Genomic DNA, 6,860 nt, shown 5'->3' on the forward strand with positions numbered 1-6,860 from the left:
ATTCACGTATACGTCTTTTGATCATACTTTAAATCATAATTATATGGGAATAATGTACAATCTCAGAACTACTGTCTCTACAATGCGGGAAATGGATGGTGAATCGTATATAATAACGCCCAGACGCCCTGGAGGATGTGTGCATTATTTTCATATGATTTTCCAGAGGCGTAACGACGGGGGGGGGGGGCGCAGCAGGGGGTACATTTGTCCCCGGGCGCCGACCTTAAGGGCGCCAAAATAAGCTCATTTTAGCTGCTATTTGAATAATAACTATAAAAAATATATGGGGGGGGGGGGCGCCAAAATTGAAAGTTTGTCCCCGGGCGCCAGGAGGGGGTCGATACGCCTCTGGGAGTTTCATGTTTCAGGCATCTATTATCACTATATTAAATTTATTTACACTGCTCCATATCTTTATCATATATTATAAAGATATATCCTATTGTAAAAATAATGTAGGCACCATAAACATCTATTTATGTTTTTTTTCTATTTCAATCTGAAAAATGCTATATGTTTCATTGGCTAACATATAGGCATGAAAAAATGGTTTTTACAAGCAAAATAAGAAGAAGAAGACAAGAAACTGAGTAAGTTAACTGTAATTATATTTTTGTTTAGAAGCCATCATCGTCTTTTTCTTTTTCGTTCCAAAAACACTAGGGGCGCCACAGAAAGCTACTTCCGACATGTCTCCGACATTTTTTCTGGCAGTCCCCCATGAGAGTTCTGCCTCTGCCAGCTGCTTCCCCGCCGTGCGCCTCCATGTCTCCCTTGCAATATTAATATTTGTGTATTATTATTTTAGTTGTTTCAGATCATTTCTAATATTACCAACTCAAGCAATTCTGTTTAAACCTATCGAATCAAAATTAACTGGATTGGATTAAATATGGTTGAAGTTTAAAAAATTAATTTTCGGATCGTGTTTTTTACATTTTACATTTATAAATGTTATTTAAGCTTTGTAAATTATGTCAAAGGGTCAGCTTGAAAATGGGATACTTGTAGTCATAACAAAGTACAATTTAATTTTTTTTTACCACCCTACCATGTAGTATCTACCCCGCTCTCCTAATCCTACGTCTAATACAGTAACACTTTCTACTGGTTAGCATTTCTCTCCTTCATTCCTTTCAACGCCTAAAATTCCAAAAGTTTACATAGTGCAGCATATTCAACAACGTATGCAATGTTAAATATAGTGCCTATTTAATAAAGTTAAATAAAACTATTCATCATCATCGTTTTTGTCCTGTTCAAGTCCAAGACATATGGGCAGATAAAGTAGAGTTTATCTAATTTAATGACCTATGCATACGAGGGAATAGTGTGGTCAACACTATGCCCAGGCTTTAGCTTCCTTAACCTTATTCGGGTATCCATCAGAGCTGGGTGGACTCAGGGGCGTTCTATAAACTCTATCCCGAGACACGAACTTAACTTGAGACTTGCGGATGTGCAGTCTTAGACTTCACTCCCTTAGTAATAATTTTTAACACGTCTAAACCTATTCAGATGTTTAGCAAATAAAAAAACATATGTATTGTTAAGCAGTTTTACAGATTTTTAACCTCTGCTGTAATATAATATATAAATATATATATATATATTATATATATATATATATATATATATATATATATATATATATAATTATATATATATATATTTAAATTGCAAATCGTAATGTCTACTTTGATGCCTACTGTTTGTATCTATTTCTATACAGACCTACTATTAGTGCATTTATACATTGTGTTAACTATGTAGCAAATATTTTTTTTCACTTTTAGAGCAGTGTACGGAATGTTTCTTTCGCCTGACGACAAAAACGCTGTCCTTTGAAAGGAATTCCAAGTAATTGTCAACATAAAAAGGAATAATAATATACTATCTAATCAATTTAAGCATGCTTAAACAGAATTATTTATGAAATAAAGTGTTCTTATAAATCATTTGTTTTTTTTGAGTTTCTATAATGATGTTTTGTTTATAGCTAAATAAATATATCATTAACCTATACAGGTTTAAGGGTTATCGATAAATAACGTCACGCTTCTTGGCCAATGAAGAGGCTAGTCTAGATTAAATCAGCATAAGAAAATTGGATTGGTCAGTGTTTGCGTGTGTAGTCCCCGGTCGTTCATATTCACCCCTAGTGATGTGAGCAGTCTGTAGACGTGTTGTCTTAGTCATGATTGTACTTGATTTTGTATGCAGAGTTTCTTTCAGGGATCTCTTTCGAAGATTCAATAGATACATCCATTGACAGGGGAAATATGGTGACAGATACAGTGGCATAGCCAGGAATTGTTCATGGGAGGGGTTCAAACATTTTTCCATATGTATACAATCATATCTTCTTCTTCTTCGTTCTTAATTATTAGTGTTGAAGAGGATCGAGATTGATCTGCCAGTGGGTTTGAGCTCGAGTCTTTGTTCGAATTTAACCATGAGCTTTTTGCCGACTCGACCACGCCATTGAGGCCCATTGACTCCGATTTCAGCCTGCTTTTCTTTTTGGATTTGCTTCCATAGCCTTTGTCCAACCAAGAACAAACTACAAGGCAAGCAGTTGTTTAATTTTGGAGTTGTCTCTCCTAGAAGAGTGGCTGTCCCCAGCTAACGAGCCTCATCTGCCCGAGGGTTCGAACTCGAGACTTTTACCGACTCGATCACGCCGACCCCCTTACAATCATATATATATATATATACATATATATATATATATATATATATATATATATATATATATATATATATATATATATATATATATATATATATATATATAAGGGTCCATGGGAGGGGTTATGAACCCCCTTAACCCCCCCCCCCCCTTTGCCTACGCCACTGGACAGAGATACACGCGTGATGTATAAACAAAAGCAGTTTGTGAAAAGTTTTTGGAAAGATAGCTGTGAACTCTTTGTGTTTAAAAAAAATAAACAAATTTAGATTATGTATAATATTTACCTTTTTTATAAATGATAAAGGCAATATGCAAGCATAAGTAAAATATTGTTTATATTATGTTATTTTTAGGGACATTATGAAGTCATATGTGTTTCAATAGCATTATGTTATAACGTAACAATATGTTTTGAATTTGTATATAAAACCAACAAGGAAGTGGTGTAATTTTTCTACTCCACACAGTTGGTCTAAAGTATTAGCTACACCAATGATCTATTTAAAAACTCAAGCGGCAAAAAGGCCAGTGACAAATTAAATTTAATTATTTACATAGTATGTGGGCTAAGACTAAGTTCCAAACAAGAATTATTGTTGAGAAACGTGTTTGTTGAGAACAACTTGAACATAATTTAGGAAAGAGAATGGAAGCAACATTGTATATCATTTTGGTATATCACACGTTTGTATTAGAGGATATATTTTTAAATACTTAGCATTTAAGAAATCAGAAATGCTCATTATATTGAACGCTATTGGTTTGTTTTTGGAAATTTATTTTGCCCGTCTTGTTCTGATATTTTTTATGAATTTGAAATCAACTCAAGGACCACATTTACTACTCCTAATGTTTAGTTTAACTTGAAACATTGAATGTACTAAAATAACAGTATTATTTGATACAAACAACAAATCAAGGCAAATTTGAAAAATCTGTTAAGTAAGTAAAATTGATGTGTATCTAGATCTATATCCACACAATTTAAAAAAAAATGGCGAAAAATTCAAACAAAAGAAATCAATTTTTAAAATGTGTTAATGAATAATAATTGATGTGCATCTATAATCACACAATTTTTCGAAAGATAAAAATGGCTAAAAATTCAGAAAAGGAATTTAATATTTAAAAATGTGTTAAGTAAATAATAAATAATGTGCATTTTTAATCACACTATTTTTTAAACAATAAGAAATGGCGAAAAAATTTAACACAGGACATCACATTTGTTTGTAGGGGAATAATAACTGATGCGTTTAGTATGGTCTATTATGAAACACAAGCTAGCATTGGCTTGCAAACAAAACAGGATTGGTATAAAGCTAGCGATCACAGGATTATCAATGAGCAAGAATGGAAAAGTCTGGTAGAGGCAAAGCTTTCATAAATGAGGCTAATTTAGATGAAAACGATTTTTAATCACCAAACAAGACAGTTATTTCTGCATTTAAGAGGACTCTTAGTGCTGTTATGACCAGAAAATGGCTTTAACACGTCTATTATACACGTAATCGCAAATGGACTCAGTGTCTCTGTATGTAAGTATGTTTATGGTAGGTAAACCACATGTATTTTAAATACTACCTTTTATTAATACTGAATGTAGGCTACTGTTTATTAATTATTATTTTTGATCAATAACAGTTGAGAAGCTGTTCCTAAATGTCCTTTAGTTGAGGTTTATGTTCCCATTAACATTTGAGTTTATTTTTACGTTTGTGTTTGCGTTTGCGTTTGTGCTTGCTTCTGGCCGGGACGGCTAATATAAATAAATAAATAAATTTAAAAATATATATATATATATCTATTATATTTTGTATTTTGAAGAGCGCCCATCGTTTGGTTATAATAGCATTCAACTTTAAGCAACTTCTTAATCTACCAGATTTGGACAATCTCTTTACATATTGTGTTTTTAATAATTTGAGATTGTCTTAGTTGTTGTATTAATGTATTATAATTCAAACATTTTAGAGTTAAAAGCAGGCAGACCTAAACACGGATAATCAAAGCCATACGATTAATGTATTCTAAAATAACTCTAGATTTTAACGATAAGTGACCAGGGTGTTATTATAGATTTTGCACTGACGGGAAGGAACGGGGGGGGGGGGGGAGGTGGGGGGGGGGGGGGGGGGGGGCTAATCATGGGGGGGGGGGGGGGGCGGGTTAAATCATTGCGGGGGGTGCGATAGACCTTAAAGGGAGAGTAAAGGATGCGTAAAACTCAGCATTACCAGAACACTCCATAGCTTCCTGTCTGCGAAAATCTATGACGTCACTGAATAACGCCCCTCACACCACTAGACACCCTGCACATGAATGGTGGGTGTTTACGAGTACCGTCTACCATAGGTTAGAAACATGAATGTCAAGTATACTTCAACTAAGCCAGGGCGTATTCGAATCTGTATTATCCCAAGCATCGTCTCAGTATTACTACTTGAGCCGTAACTTTAACCATACTTACTCTTGAACTAAATTTCGGATTCTAAACCTAACTGTAATTGCCATATTTGCAAACCCTCTTAAATTAAAAAAAAACGATGACGTTACTACACTGAAAGTGCTTAAATTAAATTATGTCTGACCCTCTTATATCTAGATAATTACGACCTTCCCGCCCATATTTCACTTAAATACAAGAGCATACATTTGCAATGTTCGCATTTTGAGATTAGGTCAGTGCTTGAAATGTGTTTACACCATACATAATATTATGTCGACATTTCCGCTGTGGTAACCGACGGGTACTTGAATATTGTTGTTTATTATTAAAAGTAAGATTTAAAAGAGGTCGGTCAAGAGAGGGAGGACATGAGGAGTTTTGTCTACGGTAACAAGTGGTTATATATATATATATATATATATATATATATATATATATATATATATATATATATATATATATATATATATATATATATATATATATATATACGTATATATATATATATATATATATATATATATATATATATATATATATATATATATATATATATATATATATATATATATATATATATATATATATATATATATATATATATATATACATAAACATATATGTATGTATTGAAGTTACAATATTCAACGTTAGCCATGTCTCACTGCTTCGTTCATAACGCAAATCGCTGTAGGATAATAGGCCGATATGGACATAAGGTCAATTTACGTCACAATGGGGGTACGAGGCTTCCGAATCGCACCGGGTGACACCAATTAGGGGGGAGCGGTGACACTGGAGAATATACTAACACAAATGTTTGTTTTTTCAGTTAAATGTATAACTAATTTAAGTTCGCTTGATAGAGTAAAGACAGATTCGTGCCTTGACATAAGAAAGTATTAACAAATCTGCTTGGTTAGTTAGGGAGGTGTGGTGTCCCCATTAGCTTAGAGCGAAACACGTATTAAAACATCACCAAGTCTTTAGTAAGGATCGTCAGCGTTGCTTTGGCTTCCTTGTGTACCATATAGGCTTTACATGTTGACTTGTGTGTCGTTTGATTTTTTCCAGCTGTGTTTATATTTGTTTCAGAGTGGTAACTTAATCCAGGGTTACGCCTTTGGTTAAAAAGAGGTGATAACGTTTGAATAGATACATTGCAACTTGCTAAGAATCTTGCATAGATTAACTACACACAACGTAGTAAAACTTACATCTACCAGCACGCATTTAAGGTATAACTATTCCGGTCACCACCCCCCTTCCAATGATCCGCGACGCTGTTATATATTAGTAAAACCTTTGTTTGTGGAATAAATTACCACAGTTAATAGTTTTGGATTATCTAATTAAACAAATTACTTGTTGAGAGCGGAGAAAATTTGGACCTCGTGTTCAGAGGCGTCACGAGGCGGGGGTGGGGGGGGGGGGGAAGGTGCGGACCGCACCGGGTGGCACCATTTAAGGGGTGACACTAAACACCAAAACAAAAAAAAAGCAAAATATTTCGAACAAATATGCTTTTTGCCAGTTCAATGTAATAGAGTTGAAAAGTATTTCAAGTACAAATTGACGATACCGATAAGGGGGTGGGTGGGGGTGGGGGTTGTGGGTGATTATATATATATATATATATATATATATATATATATATATATATATATATATATATATATATATATATATATATATATGCTTTTTTCCTTTAGT

The sequence above is a fragment of the Physella acuta genome, unplaced genomic scaffold (genome assembly GCF_028476545.2).
Source record: "Physella acuta isolate Inbredline_101_S28 unplaced genomic scaffold, ASM2847654v3 ptg000787l, whole genome shotgun sequence".
NCBI classification, from domain to species: domain Eukaryota; kingdom Metazoa; phylum Mollusca; class Gastropoda; family Physidae; genus Physella; species Physella acuta.